At 37.7% G+C, this 17907-nt stretch overlaps 1 protein-coding gene across 1 annotated transcript in view; it reads left to right on the top strand.

Annotated features, from left to right (window-relative positions):
* The window catches only part of ntm (neurotrimin), a 469318-nt gene that overhangs the window by 174644 nt on the left and 276767 nt on the right, over positions 1-17907 (top strand). The window lies entirely within an intron of this gene.

Genomic DNA, 17907 nt, shown 5'->3' with positions numbered 1-17907 from the left:
ATCGTGGCACTTAAGCAGAACTGTAGTAGCAGTTCTCATTTAGTTCTATCGTAACAGGTTGGGCTGCCCTCAGGACAACCATCAGGACCTGATAACCGAGTAAATTTCTCAGTAATACGCACACACTGAGCTTTTTAAGTGGGGCTGAAGATGCTTATTCTGCTTGAGATGTTCTTTCTGATTAAATATTTTCATGGTGTAGTCATTTAACATAAGTGATGATTCTCTCTTTCACACTAAAATATAATGATATTTTAATAGATATAAGTGCTCTCAAATGCCATTTTGCAAAAGGTGATTGTGGATGTCACATTTGACATGGTCCTCAAGCTTATCTTAACTAAATAAAAATTCTGATTTATCAGTGAGTCAAATTATTTGTCTCAGCTCACCAATAAGAGATGTTTTTTTTTTTCAGCTCTCACACGACTCGTTGCTGTTTTTTGCAATACTGTGATTGCGATTATTCTTGTTTGCTTATCTATGAGTGATGTTTCATCCATCCATCCATTTTTCATGCTGCTTATCCACACTTGTGGGTAGCCTATACCAGGGAACTCAGAGCACAAGGCAGGGGACACTCTGGCTTGAGGTGCCAACCCATCACAGACACAATCACACATACAGTCACATCCTATAGACAATTTGGAAATGCCAGCATACAACGCATGTCTTTTGACTGGGGGAAGAAACTGGAGTACCCAGAGGAAGCCCTTGAAGCACAGGGAGAAAATGCAAACTCTGCACAGGCAGGATTCTAACCTCCAACCCCGGAGTTGCTAAACAAACGTGCTAACCACTAAACCACCATGCCTCACAAGACTGATATTGTTTCCTGAAATCGTACTCCACCTTCTAATTCAAAATTGCATTATACTGTATAAAAATCAATTTACATAATAGTTAAATCAGAAAGGCATATTATAAACATACATTGACATTACTCAACAGTATTCACATGTTAATATTATTGCAGACACTTTGTCTAGGCTTCATTAAGAAGATTCCTTCTCATTTTTGCAACTGACCGTCTGCCCTAATCCACAGACTACATACAATACATCTTCAGCAAGCATCAGTGCTCCATCACGCAGCTTCAATCACACTGCTGAAAGTCAAATTCATGCCTCACCATTCACACTAACGAAATGCTCAGATGTTGAAAAGCAATTTCTATGGAAGCATATTGATTAAATTACACTGCACGAGTAACAGCACTGACTCTCGCCCACTCTTTTTTTCTTCCCGTTCCTCTCTGTTTAGGTGTGTCGCTTATCTCTTTCATATTGTAATAATTGCTTCTCTTTTGAGTCTGCTCCCATCATTGTGTTCTGTGAATGCGTTTACTTGTATTATTTGTTCCCAACACTCACCTGCACTTTTCAGTTGAATTTAAATGAATATTTATGGATGTTTGTATTTTACATGCATGCTAAGTGCATTTAAAAAGCAAATGTGTCTGACAGTTGTCTTACTCTTGACTTTAAAGGAATCGCTTGACTAAACATCCTAACAAGTACAACAATAATTGGAAGCCAGTCACCACCACTTAGCATTAAGCACTTTTTTTGCATTGCGCTAACTAGTAGCTGTCCCCTTCATTTATCATCAACAACAGCATTTTGCAAATGAACAGTTTGTGATCCTGTTGGGTTTTGCACAGCAAGTGTAAATCTTGTTTTGACATGTACACTTAAAGATTTATCGGACCTTGACGAGGTTTTACACTGGCAGAAAAAGCTCATAAATTGAGTATTAAACAGATGAATTAGTAAACGCTTTGATTTTCTGCAAACGCTCCCAGTTGTTGCAGCCTTTGCAACCTTCTGTGTATATGTGATATAATAATTTCAGTAACCACATGCATAAAGACACAAAGCCGATATCGCAATGTTCCAGGCATGCTGGCTGCTTTTCTGAAAGAGTCTTTTAATTTGTAATGAAAAATCACATATTAAAGGCTAATAATCTCTAAATGAAGATAATTAAATTTTTGCCTGGGATATAGCAACCACTTAGCTCACCATAGCAGTGGGAGGTGAAAGAATTAAACAGATGAATCTAAACCACGAGGGAGGGAGGGATGGAGAGAGAGAGAGAGAGAGAGAGAGAGAGAGATGAGACCCGTTACACTAATGGAAGATCCCTATCTCACTACTGATGTCGATGAATTTTCTAAGAGCCCACCGGCAGATAAGGCTTTCTGGATTTCAGATCATCAGTCTTAGCAGTGTTGGGTTTGTGATCCTGCAAGCTGCTGCATAGAAATAATGAAGTCTTGCAGGCGAGAACTTTGCCTGAACTTTTTAAAAAATATATTATTGCTTAAGTACGAAGAACTTGTGCAGTAAATTAAAGGAGTGTGGTTCTCTTGGTTATGTCCAATCAAACTGTCTGTGCTCCCATTTGATGTGTACAATTAGAAGTCAACGAACATAAATTTGATTTAGTGTATTTCCATGAATTGGATTTTTATACATTTACATAAGGAATTATGAAGGTCAGAATGGTAAGATGTTACCATATTATTTTCCAGTTACAACACATCCTGAAGTGTTTTATTTCTCACATATCACAGCAATCTACCATCCATACATCTTCTGTACTGCTTATCCTGCACAGGGTCGCAGGGGACCCTATCCCACGGAGCTTGGCGCACAGGGAGGGGGACAACTTGGATGGGGTGCCAACCCATTACAGGGCACAATCACACACACATTCAAACAATACAGACAATATGGGAATGCCAATCAGTCTACAATGCATGTCTTTGGGGGAGGAAACCGTACTACCTGGAGGAAGCCCTCAAGGTGCAGAGCGAGCATGTGAATTCCATGCACTCAGGGTGGAGGCAGGATTTGAACCCCCAACTTCAGAGTTTCAAGGCAAGTGTGCTAACCACTAAGACACCGTGCCAATGGGTCTAATTTTTATTGTTCAAAGAATGACACATTGTACAGTTTGTACCATTTCTAGTTATGATGAATGTTGTGGAACATCCACAATACAAGCTACTGCGGTTATAAACAGTCATTTCCTCAACAGTCTCTGTTTTTCCCTCTTGAAGTTAACTTGGCAAAAGAAACGGCAGCTTGTCGTGTCAAAAGCTTAATGGAAGAGCTTTACCAATAACAAAATACTAACACTTGAGACTCCTTCCATAAATGCTAAATAAATATCTCACAGAAAGCTTCACCATATCAATGATTGCACATTGTTTATGAAGATGCAAGTCATACAAGTCTTTGTATAAATTGCTACTATAAATAACATATAAGAATATGCTACTGAAAAAAAAAACTATAGAAACCCGCATAGAATTTGTAATGCTTATAATGGGAATTGTATTGGTTTTAGTGGAAACTGTAATGGTTGCTGTAGGTCTCTACTGGTAATTTGTTGCCTTCTATTAGTGGCATGCTATGTCTAGTGGATACCTTTAAGGATCAGTAATGGTAATGGTTTTCATGTTTAGGTGATAGTTTGTAATGCTATTTGTAGTGGAAGCCATTAGAATTTCTGTGATGGTTTCTATTGGGGTTTTTTTTCCAGCAGGATGAACACATAGATATAAACCTTATAGTTGGAACTACTGTCCAAGCCATGCTGTTACAGAAAATGAACCAACACCGTCTGACCAATCAGAAACAAGCATTAAACATTGTTGTGATATAAAGCAAGTCAGGAATAATGTGCTGAGTGCCAAATTGAAGCTTGCTGCCTTAATCTGTTTGTGCAGCAGTTGTTTACTTCTTTCATCCTATGTGCACAACCTTGCATTAGACTTTAGCTTTTGTGACAGATAGTAAATCCATATTATAAGCAGGATTTATATAAAAATACAAAAAAGGCATGTCAATGAGAAATCATTAAAATGCCAGGGATGACATATGAAGTCTAATGGGAATGATGCCATTCATGTTGATTGACACACCAGTAAGCACAGGATGATGTATAGTATAGGTGCAGTTTCTTTTTGAACTGCTTCACTGCATCTAAAATGACCTGGGAATGAGATTTGTTACATAGCATACAAATCAATATATTATTTCTTTTAAACTAAAGTCCCTGTAGTGTCAGAAATGTAGCAGGGTGAAGGGAATAAGTTAAAATTGTGTAAGCCACAGAGCCTTTGTATCACTTTTTCCCCAGTATTGCTTGCAATGTCGACTTCCTTCAGAGCGTCAATATTTCTGGAGCACTATCTCTTCTGTCATCACTGTCTCATTCTTATTGTACTTCAGCTGCATTATGAATACCTACACTGTTGCTCTGATACTGTAGGTCCAGCATATATTAATAATAATAATAATAATAATAATAATAATAATGCAATCTTTTCCAGGGCTGGTGCACTGCAGTGGTTTAGAGCTTTAAACAGGTCACGTTTAGCCTTTGGCACCTGGAGGATGAGTATGACGCCTCTGGCGTGAGCTGACAAATCACTGAAAGAGAGGAACGCTCAACAGATTTAGCTTGCACAGTCCTCTCAACCAGACCCAGGACTTTTTGTCTACTTAGAAATTGTGATTCGGAGCCAGTTCTGGGCAAGATTAAGCCGTGGATGTTTATAATACCAGGCAGAGAGTTCACTCAAGCGTTGGGATGTTTTAAATCAGGCATGAAATTAATTTTTCAAACTCCTTTCAGCAGAGGTGCATCTAATAAGAGCAGCATGCATTGTATTTTAGATCTATCTGGCTCGGAGCAATGCCGCAGGTTCTTTGGAGACATAGCGCAGTATATCTCTGTCACGTAGCGACACTGTCCATGGAGTTGCTGAACCGTTCTGATGAAAAACACAAGATACCTTAACATGGGAAAAAAAAGAGACACACTATAAGTGCTGCAGGATGTGTAGGTTCCTTGGCTTTGCTTTCTTTATGGCACAGAAAGCACAAGATCACCTTTGCACGTAAAGATGTTCTAGCATTTCTTCTTCTTAATTTCTGTTTTATTTCTTCATTCATCTCCAGGCCAAAAGTGCTGCAGGCCTCTTACTTCTTTCAGAACTTACATCCAGAATATGCTGTACATTAGAAAACTGCTCTTGCGATTATCTGCAGTGTAATAACTGTGGGACAGCGATTTGCTATCACTCTCTTTGATATCATTCCCACTGAGGAGCTCTGTTTAACACCAAGTCACCTGCAGGTTTTGAGTTACTGTTTTAATAACTTTCGTATTTTGGTGGCCAACTGGATCATTTCTTTCTCTGAGTTCCTCTTTGAAGTGAGACATTTTATTTAGTTTCAAGCCATTGTGGTGTTTTAATGAGTCCGATCAATTGCATACACTGTGCAGTATGTAAACATCAAATGCTAATTATAGAGGTAGAAATGGATTTTCCTTTTTTTTTTTTCCTCTAGAAACAGAGTACTCTCTCATCAACATAAACGGCAAGGCCAATGAATAAAAAAGTTAATGCTGATGAGTAACTACTAGATTGCAAAAGGATAAAGAGTGGTAATTGGAAGCATACTGTAAAATGGGTTTGAAACCTCAGGCCTAACTCATCATGGCAACAAGAGATCCAGTGATGAAAACTGACACAGACAGCAGTTGAAATCGGAGCTGATTACTACCTTGTTACTAAACACTCAGTCCTTGAAACCACCAGTATGACCCAAGCTATTACAATCTGTGTAAGAAATACATACATGCTGTGTGTGCGTGTGTATGTGTAAGTGAGTGAGAGAGAGAGAGAGAGAGAGAGAAATAGCAAAAGATGCAAGACAGGGGGGGAGATAGACATGGGTGCTATATCAAGGGTACTGACTGTACAATATGTACCTATTTGTACCTGTTTCTTCTATAGTATGTACTGCACGTGCATGGGTAAAATGCACATTGGAGATATGAATAAAAAATATTCATATTATGGTTGCAGGAATGTTTTATGACTGTTTAAAATCAGATATACAGAAGGAAATATTTCCTTATAAAGAGAAGCTGTAAAATCCTGCTATATCTGTGTGTTCTGATGCTACTTTTCTTTATCTTTGAAAAAGATCATTGCTTTGTGATGTGTTACCTTGGTTAATGGCGTATTTAATTGCATACACATTTATTCATGCAGCGTATGCTTTTACCAAAAGCAGATTTAGAAAAGAGGAAATATATAAAACTATATAACTGATAGGGCTGTGACAGTGGCCACCTGTGGTAGTGTCACATCACAGGCCACGTTTTGTATAATAATGTAATAATAACAGTTGCAATATTAATTTGTATTTATAGCCTACCATAAAGTGTGAGATTTTTTGTTAAATACACAAATTATGTAATCATAATCAAACGCCTTATATGGTGTTGTCTGTTAGTTTGGCGCGGGTTCGTTTGAGCGCGGCAAAATCCAGTCAGGCGAATTCTTCAATTTCACTTAGGGTTTTGCCACTGCAATGGATCTTGTTGGGAAACCAACTGTTACATTGGCGATCTGGGAACATTTTGGATTTGTGCCTAACGATAGAGGAGAACCAATAAATTTGGATGAAGCCATATGTCGGCTTTGTGGGGAAATATAACTGTTAAATGGGCAAACACTACAAATCTCAAGAGCCATCTCCAGGTATGTCATCCACCGTGTTTTTTATTTTATTTAATATTTAGATTTTTAACATATTATTTAGGTTACCGTTCTACTGGTATTTCTTTCAAAGTTTGATAAACTTGTGGTATACTACACGTATAAAAACACGTTTAAAGTATTCGTCAGAAAAACATGCGACTGTGTTAAACTCCATGTCTTTATTGTCCACTAATTCTCCTTCTCCCCTTGCTTGCAATTGCAATATCGTATCCCACAGTGCCCTCAGGCTGTTTCTCATTGCAACAACACGACAGAACAAGTCTGCATTGATTTGTTTCTCTGACAGAAGTCCTAAAATAAAGCCGCATTTAATTTTAATTTGTTTATTTAGGTTTTTATTTAATTTAAGCCAATGAAATTATATTATATTATATTATACAGTGATATCAATTTAACTAGATTAAATCCTTCATTAAATCCTTTTTCCGATTTACATGGAAATCTAATAAATAATTTAATGTGAACATTGACCAATATTTCACCCCGGCAAAATTATATATTTGGTTGATTTTGAAGAGAAAAGAAATAAACCTCTGCAGCAAAACTATTTTAAAAAAAGCAAATATTAATGCACAGTTACTAGTTCTGAGATATTCTTAGGCTGTTGTGCATGTATAGCATATTTAATATTTACTTACAGATACATACAGTGTATTCAATAAGGGGATTGTGAGCACCATTCCAAAATTTTAGCTTGTGTTTCTTGATGTAGTTCATGGGGGATTTTGGGGTATGTTTTGGATCATTGTCCTGTTGTAGAAGTCTTGTTTCAGCTTTGGGTTTTTTTTGACTGACATATTTGCTTTCTGATATTTACTGGAATTCATTCTTCCATCTACGTGTACAATGTTTCCTGTGCCTCTGACTGCTACACAACCCCAAAGCATAATAGAGCTTTGTAGTAATAATACTTAATAGCTGGCATTATGCTTTAATCAAAAGCTATTCCTTTACCCTCCTAACATACCTATGGTCATTTGTGGCAAACGAGTTCCATTTTTACTTCAACAGTACACAGCACTTGTTACCAAAATGCCTCTGGCTGAGATATTGTTTTGCATAAATCAGATGCTCACTTTTGTAATGAGGTAAGGTTTCCTTCTGATGACTCTTCCATGACGATCATGTTTATGCAAGCAAAACTGCAGAGTAGAAAGATACACCATCAGTCCTGTGTCAGCTAAACCTTCCTGCAGGTTCTTACAGTTATATTGGGGTTTTGCTTTGGTTTTCTGGACAACATTTGGGCAGGTCTATCTGAGAGGTTTTCTGGTCTTGACTTACACAGTTCCTCTTAATGACATTTCAGACAGTGGAATTTGTGAACTGGGGCACAGTGATATCTTTATATAACTTTCCTCGACAGCGCATAGGTGTTTATTATCTTTATTTTCTAATCCTCAATCAGTTGCTTACAGGAGACCATGGTTGTTTAGTGCTAAGCACAGTTTTTGTGTCATGTGAGAGAAGGCTGAGATGGATGCAATTGCAGTTAAGCATTTTTAATTAATGAAATGCTAGCAGACAAATTGTGAAACAAGATCAGGGTTAAAAAAAAAAAAAAAAAAAAAAAAACAGGCTTAGGTCAAGTGATCAGCAAACAGTGTACACTAGGCAAAGGCAGGACACGGAAACCAGGAAACAAAGTCAGGGTCAAAACCAGAACAGCAATCACAGAAAAAATAGCAGGCTTGGTAAAGTCATATGCACAAACAAATGAGCATTTATTTCACAGTGATTGTGTGTGAGTGAGAGTCCAAAATATAGTGCCAGTGGTGATTGGTGACAGGTGTGCATGATCAGAAGTCTGGTGAGTTTGAGAGTGACAAGATGTATGTGCTCTGGGAAATGTAGTCTGGGGCAGCCATGTTTGTAGGCCTTGGTGTATTCTGGGAAACTGAGTTCACTGACTGAGTTGACCTGACAGTTTGAAAATTCAGAGAATTTGTTATGTTCAGGGATTGTTATTCCTAATAGAAATTCTTGACCTGCCTATGAGTCCTAATGTGTCAAATAAGGCCTAATGAGTGAATTAGTTTTGAGACTTTACAACTGGAAGGGTGTCTACTTTTTTTCACATGCCACAATTGCTATTATTTAGTATTTTTTAATAAGTCAATCAAATATAAAGTAACTGTGCATTAACATTAATATTATTTTTTTTTATAATTTGCTGCTGAAGTTGTATTTATCTCTTTTCAATAAAATAACATATAATTTGGCCAGGGTTGCCCAAACCTTTGCATACAACTATAAGTAGGCTTGAATATTTAGCATATGCAAATACAGACCTGCATGCCTTTTTTGCTCCAAACTCAATGTGGTAGCCATTTCACAAAAAAACCCCACCAAGGTTTAAATAAGAAATTGATATAAGAATGTTGTCAGTCAATTTTAACATTTTTTATTCCCCCATGTCCATATTACTAGTGTCCTGTTTGTGTATTCTCTATAGATATATTTACAAAAGCTAGCATGTACACTAGTGTACTACTCTCCAAGTACTTAGATTAGCATATCAAAATACACACATGTACTTCTCTTTACATATACTTGACTGTACACCAAATATACATTAGTATGCTTGTAGTAAACTTGGTAGTATATCTGAATTAACTTGACACATTAAGTTGCAGATCTTAGTGCAGTGTGTAACTTCATTGAAGCTTGGAACTTTCTGTACTTTCACAAGTTCTGCTGCTGTGGATGGTTCCACATGGATACCCTAAAGATTTGCACTTGCCAGAAACAATTTATGCCCAAGTATCTTTGCTTCAGTGGATAATCTCACCTGGATACTTGCAGCATTTAAGAACAGCTGCTGTAATCATAAACACTGGCCTGTGCTCATCCCAGGACTGTTATTCACAATATACTCATAATGAACATCCTTTCTGCACACTCTAATTTTTGACTTTATAGTATTCAGTTGTAGAGGAGAATAATTATTTGTAACTCAGAAGAGGATGGGTTCCCTTTTGAATCTGGTTCTTCTCAAGGTTTCTTCCTCGTATAATCTCAGGGAGTTTTTCCTAGCCTAACTGGCTTAACGGTTAGCCTTGCACCTCTGTGGTTGGGGGTTCGAATCCCATCCCTGCCATGTATGCACACAGTTTGCTTGGTCTCCCCATTATTCGGGGGTTTCCTCTGGGTACTCTGGCATCCTCCATCAGTCCAAAGACATGGGTTGTAGATTGATTGGCATTTCCAAACTGTCCATAGTGTGTGTGTGTGTTCCCTGTTCCCTGGGATAGGCTCCAGGGTACCCTGTGAAGTGGTATTCAAAAATGGATGGATCTACATCTACATCTGGATTTCAGATACACTGCTCTGTGACAAGTTTCCTCTCACTATCCAAAACCATGCATGGTGATGGATTGGTTAGGATAAGTTGCTCCTAGTATGTGTGCATGGTGCTCGGCAATAGATTGGTGTCCCAACCAGCATGCATTCCTTCTTGTGCCTTGTGCTCCTGGGATGGGCTCTGGATCTACTGCCACCCTGACCAGTAGAAAAATAGTTAGTGAAGATAAATGATGCGTTGATAACATGCACATAATGACATGTGACAGTGTCTATTGTTAAAAAGGCTATACAATCAAAATTTAATTTATTCTCTATTGAAACTCAGCAGGAAATATATATGAGATTATTCTGGACTTTTGTCTCAGGAGAAAAACTGAGACAGAAGACATAAGCATACATCTGCCTTTTCTTTGTTGTGTGTGAGAAACTACAGTGAGGGAAATAATTATTGAACGCATCAACATTTTCTTCAGTAAGTATATTTCCAATGAGGCTATTCACATGAAATTTCACCAAACCTCCGTATTAACTCAAGAAATCCAGAAATATAAAGAACTCACAACATTAAAGCCTATAAATAATGTTATGTGTAATAAAGTGGAATGACATGGTATTGAACACACTTAGACAAAGCAGTTCTCCAATGCAAGGTAAGGCAAGGAACCAGCTGAAATCTGTAAGTAATTAAATAAATACCCCCTATTTGTGCAAATTAATATCAGCTGGGTTAGTAAATTGATGGTCCATAAAAATGCTTTTTGTTACCAAGGTGTCACACAAGAAACATCTCATGATGGCTAAAAGCAAAGAGCTCTACCAAGACCTTCAGAACGTTATTGTTGCGAAACATTGATAGAATCGGATACAGACATATTTCAAAACTTCTGAATACTCCAGAAAGCACCATTGGGCCATTATCCGTAAGTGGAAGCAATATCACTCTGTCATCAACCGGCCATGCACAGGAGCTCCTTGCAAGATTTCTGACCAGGGAGTCAGAAGAATAGTCAGAAGAGTAGCCCAAGAGCCAAGGACCACTCGGAAAGAGCTCCAGAAACACTTGGAGGCAGCAGGTGCCATTGTCACAGAGAAAACAATGGGCAATGCACTCCTCTGCTCACGCTAACCCTGCAAGACTCCATTACTAAAGGAATGTCGAAGCTTGTTTAAATTTGGATACATTTGGAAAAAACCTCTTAAATAATGGGAGAGTGTAGTCTGGTCAGACGAGAGCAAATATGAACTTTTTGGATATCATACTACACATGATGATTGGAGAAGACTTGGCACTGCACATCATCCTTAAAACATTATACCAACAGTGATGTTTGGAGGTGGAAGCATCATGGTGACGGCTGTTTTTCATCACATGGTACTGGCAGACTTCATATAATTGAAGGAACGATAATGGCCTTTACCGGAAGATTCTTGAGAAGAATCTGCTGCCATCCACCAGGATGATGAAGATGAGACGTGGGTGGACCTTCCAGCAGGACAACGATCCAAAGCATACAGCAAAGGAAACTCTCAATTGGTTTCAGAGAAAAAAAATCAAGGTGTTAGAATGGCCCAGTCAATCACCTGACTTGAATCCAATTGAACAAGATTTAAAGACAATATGTTTAGAATAATGGGCCAAATCACACCTGAATACTGCGCCCGATTAATTTCTTCATCCAGGAAGTGTCTTGAAGCTGTCATTACAAACAAAGTCTTCTCCACAAAGTATTAAATAAATTTCAGTTAGCGTGTTCAGTACTTTTTTCCTGTGTCATTCCACTTTATTACACATAACTTCATTTATGAACTTTAATGTTTGGATTTCTTTATATGTGTTTCTTCAGTTAATACTGATGTCTGGTGAAAATTTCATGTGAATAGCCTTATTGGAAATATTTTTACTGAACAAAATGTTGACGTTGTTGAAATGTTGACAGTTATTTCCCTCACTGCATATAGATTTTTAAAAATCTAATTAACTCTTTTTCTTTTTCTTGTTTCAGGTAAGTGAACCACAAGTACATTCAGTGTGGACTTCAACATACACCTACAGCCTGAATTGGAGAGGAGTTGAATGGATATTTCTACTATTCCACTTATAAGATGGCTAAGTAACACCACTTTTGATTTGCAATTTGACTTAGGGCGCTAATTCAGAGGAATCCCAAAACGATTTTGATTCATTTATAACATGCCATTTGTGATGTACTGTATATATTGAGAAGGAGCAGACTTTGTGACCTGATGCTGTGAATGCATCCGATTAAAAGTAGTTTGTCTTCAGTCCCATGTGCTCGGGGCTTCAGCATTTCACAACGCTCTAGAGAAGCTGTACAAATTGCTTCATTAATTATTAGTAGATTGGGAATGTGTTCATCAAGAGGGATTTATGATCAGTTAACAGTCTCCTCTACTGGGAAGTCTGGCACGAGCGTCTGGCAACCCAGCAGCTCTGCGGAAAGAATACATCACCCAGACAAGTCGGCAATAAAGCACGTTATTAAGAAAGGGCCAACTGTTGAGGTAATGCCGGGCCACCATCTACCCATCCATCTTTTATTGTCTAATAGAGAGCAAATCGCCCATCAGCTTCCCATTGGGAAGAAACACACTGTTCATGTTACACTGATTACATCTCTGAGGCAGGAGTAGAGTGGACATGGCTATTATACCAACACTGACAAAATTAGCTCACTAAATACTAGAGTCCCATCATTGTGGATTATTGGAAAACATGATAAAAGAGATAACTTTAGCATTTTTGGAGTAATGTAATATATTGCTATGTTTCATGAAGTACCACTGCAAAAGGATTCCTTCTATAATGTTTTCTCAGTAATCTGTACTTACAGGACTGTGTAATTAACTTTTACAATTAGCAGCATTAATACAGTCACTCAAAATTTGAGTGCTCATAGTAGGCTACTTGTTTTGCTGTTTTGTTATAAACACACATTAGTCAAGTGCAGCTCTGATTACTTTGAGTAATTAGCATTACAGAATATGGCAGTTAAACAGATAATACATGACACAGTTAGAAGTAAAAACAATACTGTATGGCATTGTAGTTAAACAAACTAAAAGTCTATCATGAAACAGCTGTATGTACAGTATCTCACAAAAGTGAGTACACCCCTCACATTATTGTAAATATTTGATTATATCTTTTCATGAGACAACACTGAAGAAATTACACTTTGCTACAATGTAAAGTAGTGAGTGTACATCTTGTGTAACAGTGTAAATTTGCTGTCCGCTCACAATAACTCAACACACAGCCATGAATGTCTAAACGGCTGGCAACAAAAGTGAGTACACCCCTAAGTGAAAATGTCCAAATTGGGCCCAATTAGCCATTTTCCCTCCCCGGTGTCATGTGACTTATTAGTGTTACAAGGTCTCAGGTGTGAGTGTGGTGCAGGTTTGTTAAATTTGGTGTCATCGCTCTCACACTCCCTCATACTGGTCACTGGAAGTTCAACATGGCACCTCATGGCAAAGAACTCTCTGAGGATCCGAAAAAAAGAATTGTTGCTCTACATAAAGATGGCCTAGGCTATAAGAAGATTGCCAAGACCCTGACACTGAGCTGCAACACGGAGGCCAAGACCATACAGCGGTTTAACAGGACAGGTTCCACTCAGAACAGGCCTTGCCATGGTCGACCAAAGAAGTTGAGTGAACGTGCTCAGCGTCATATCCAGAGGTTGTCTTTGGGAAACAGACGTATGAGTGCTGCCAGCATTGCTGCAGAGGTTGAAGGGGTGGGGGGTCAGCCTGTCAGTGCTCAGACCATACGCCACACACTGCATCAAATTACTCTGCATGTCTGTCGTCCCAGAAGGAAGCCTCTTCTAAAGATGATGCACAAGAAAGCCCACAAACAGTTTGCTGAAGACAAGCAGACTAAGGACATGGATTACTGGAACCAGGTCCTGTGGTCTGATGAGACCAAGATAAACTTATTTGGTTCAGATGGTGTCAAGCGTGTGTGGTGGCAACCAGGTGAGGAGTACAAAGACAAGTTTGTCTTGCCTACAGTCAAGCATGGTAGTGGGAGTATCATGGTCTGGGGCTGCATGAGTGCTGCCGGCACTGGGGAGCTACAGGTCATTGAGGGAACCATGAATGCCAACATGTACTGTGACATTCTGAAGCAGAGCATGATCAGTATGCAGTATTCCAGCATGATAACAACCCCAAACACACCTCAAAGACGACCACTGCCTCGCTAAAGAAGCTGAGGGTGAAGGTGATGGACTGGCCAAGCATGTCTCCAGACCTAAACCCTATTGAGAATCTGTGGGTCATCCTCAAACGGGAGGTGGAGGAGCACAAGGTCTCTAACATCCACCAGCTCCGTGATGTCATGGAGGAGTGGAAGAGGACTCCAGTGGCAACCTGTGAAGCTCTGGTGAACTCGATGCCCAAGAGGGTTAAGGCAGTTCTGGAAAATAATGGTGGCCACACAAAATATTGACACTTTGGGCCCAATTTGGACATTTTCATTTAGGGGTGTACTCACTTTTGTTGCCAGTGGTTTAGACATTAATGGCTGTGGGTTGAGTTATTTTGAGGGGACAGCAAATTTACACTGTTACACAAGCTGTACACTCACTACTTTACATTGTAGCAAAGTGTCATTTCTTCAGTGTTGTCACATGAAAAGATATAATCAAATATTTACAATAATGTGAGGGGTGTACTCACTTTTGTGAGATACTGTATTTAACCCTAACACTGCTAACTGCTATGGACAGTGAAACTATGGTGGCACTGTGGTGCAGCAGGTAGTCTTGCTGCTTCCTGTCTGTGTGGAGTTTCGCATGTTCTCCCTGTTTTTGCGAGCACTTCCTCGGAGTAATCTGGTTTCTTCCAACCTCTCAAAAACATACTGTACAGGTAGGTAGATTAGCTATGCTAAATTGCCCCTAGTTGGGAATGAATGGGCATATGTATTTTTGCATGGTGAATTCCCACCCCTGCACTGCATCCCTAGTGTTTTAGGAGATTGGCTCTGGACCCACCATGACTCTGCCTGATCATGATAAAAATGGTTCCTGAAATGTGTGTGTAATTATGATATAGAGCAGGGATTCTCTCTGTTTTTTTTTGGAACCAGGGAGCCTATTACCTGTAAAATAAATTCCACAAATACTGTCAGCACATATTTATTTTATGAACATAATCCAATTATCGAATATGTACACTGTAACATATTTCAGGTTGGTTCAACTTAGAAACAAAAAATCACCTGCTGCCTTGAAAATGTGAGTAAACTCTCAACCTTTCTTGCAACTCAAAAAAGTTATGTTTTACAATTTTACAAGTCAAGACAATGGACTTAAGTTTTATTTTTGAAATCTTCTAAACTTGAGTTTAGTAACCAAAACCTGTCATGACAATTGGAGTTAAAGAGAATAAATAAGTTCTTAATGGGGGTTTCACATTTTACAGTGTACAAATACGTCCTTCAGACACAGGAACACAACAGGTGTGAGTTGTGTCCGAGGTGACGTTATTTGTAGTCTTACTTGTTTGGAGTTTGGCTTAAACTCCTTCAATCCAGGTTAAAGGTCAACATGGCTAAAAACTCTTGATGACTCAATAATAAATATAATAATTTTGCTAATGGTAGGCTGTGATTTCAACAAGCCCTTGGTTATTCTCCATGGACCCATGAACCCCCATAGACATAGGGGATTGTTTAAAGGATTAAAACTGATGGAGACAGACACCACATCATGAGCAAAGTATTAAATTTTTTTTTATTTTTTATTATTATTTTTTTTTTTAGAATTTATTCTTTATTGTGTGAGAGGTCATTAATATATTGTTGATATTATAAAAGCTACTAAGGCCACTTTAGACATTTCTAAGAATTAAATATAATATTTCAAGCCACAAATTACATTGTATGAAACCATAATAAATCTTAGCCTATAACTATGGACAGTTTAGATTTTTACCTTGTGAAATTTGGTCAAAACAATATTAAACATTTTAAGGAAAAATAAAATCAAGGGTAATATGTCACTGCATATTCAATATGAAAATATAATATTACCTCATTATTTGTTTTGTTAACACATTACTGATTGTTTAGTTATTGTTGAGTCCTTCCCTTGATTAGCTGGATTACTGTAAGTCGGCTAGGCAGTGGTGTGTGCAAGTTACTTTATGTAAAAGTATATAAAAAGTTGTGTGTAAATTTAGTTGAAGTCAACCAAACACATGGCTGGTTGTATGAAATATAGGATTATTTTTGTATTCATTTATGTACTCATCAGAAACATCGCACTTGCCTTTTGTTTAACACTGACACTGTACATTAAGAATGATAAAGGATCCCCATAAAGAAAGAACAGGAAGCAAGTCATTATAAAAGTACTTGCATAAACAAAAAAATCAGTGAACGATTACTCAGTTTCAGTCACCTTCTAAATAACTTCCCATATACTTGTTTTTATTGAAGATTCAAAATTTATACCTAAGACAACAAATAATAAAAATATAAAATTGGATATGTTTTCTTTCTGTTGAACATGGTAGAAAATATTATAGAAATTAAATATGTGAAAATTGGTTTGTTTTTTAATAAATAATTTATATATATATATATATATATATATATATATATATATATATATATATATATATATATATATATATATATAACTACAGTATAACCAAAACTACATACCACAATAATAAATAATATGGATGCACCAAGAATAAAGCAAATGGTAAAACTGCTAAAACTTTTAGTCCAGTACTTTTTTCACTACAGATTTGAACATCTGAAAGCAAAACATCCCAGACAAAATGCCGACCACGCAGGTTTTATTTATTCATAACTTGTAGAGTCCTTTCAAAGGGAACTTCGACGGTGCGTTTAGCATAACACTATGAGATACCGGTCACGTGCGAGAGGTGCTCCCTCCATAGTGTTATGCTCAATGTCTCGTTCCCTTCCCAGGGAACAGGGTTACATGCGTAACCTAGACGTTCCCTTTCAAAGGGAACTTTGACGTTGCGTTATGGTCAAAAACCAACAACTATCTGTTTTAATGCAAATTCAGTTTTTAATTTTTCCTCAAGTAACTATGGTAACCTTTGACAGAGTATATTTTCCTGTAGACATTATTACAGTAGAAAGAGGCTGAGGTGCTATACTCTAGTGACATTTTGTACAGTACAGTATGTGAATGTAAATTTTTAGATTGTGTTTAGTTTTCGATTTTTTTTTCGACTTTTATGAATATTGACAGCAGTTGAGGGGGGTAAAATCCTCAAACAAAACAAAAATAAAAACAGTATTAATATTCCTGTTTTCTTTTTTATACTAGAAATTCCTCTCAACAGAAAAATACACCTTAGTTGACTTGCATGTTGATCTTTATAATTAACTTTTCAGCTGTGTTCAAGATTTATTTTGTAATCTATTTTCACTTTGGTATAACTTGCTCCTTTGTGTTTAGTGAAACCTGACCATTATCCCTTATGTTTGACATTAGTGAACTAAATTCTCATGAAAGTAACGAAAATACAGCATCAAGCAACAAGTTAGCAACAGAATCACTGTGCATGTCACTAATCACTAAACATATTTTCAGAGTGGAATTCATCTTTAAGCCTTATATATGCCTAGAATAGGTATATAGTGCTGGTGCAATGATGCCAAAATATCCTATAATATATATGTAGAACCCTGGTGTGTGAGGGTGTGGAGGAAGGCTCGAGAGACAGGCAGAATTGTAAATGAGCTATGGGGTCACGTTTATTCAGACTTTGCTTTTCAGCACACTTTTAAAACTCAACAGAAAACACTCACAGCTTTCGCTCCATCAGGGTTAAGTTCATGCTTCTTGGTGTGTTTGTGTGTGTGTGTGTGTGTCACAAGCTCTGCCAAGCGGTCTCACACTCTGTCTCTCTCTTGCTCATGGGTTATGGGAGTCAACTGAAAGCACAAAGAGATACACATAAATCAACTCAAGGTAATAAAACAC

The sequence above is a fragment of the Ictalurus punctatus genome, chromosome 16 (genome assembly GCF_001660625.3).
Source record: "Ictalurus punctatus breed USDA103 chromosome 16, Coco_2.0, whole genome shotgun sequence".
In the NCBI taxonomy this organism is placed as follows: Eukaryota; Metazoa; Chordata; class Actinopteri; order Siluriformes; family Ictaluridae; genus Ictalurus; species Ictalurus punctatus.
Note: the sequence above shows the minus strand (reverse complement) of the source record. Positions and strands in the feature narration are given on the sequence as shown.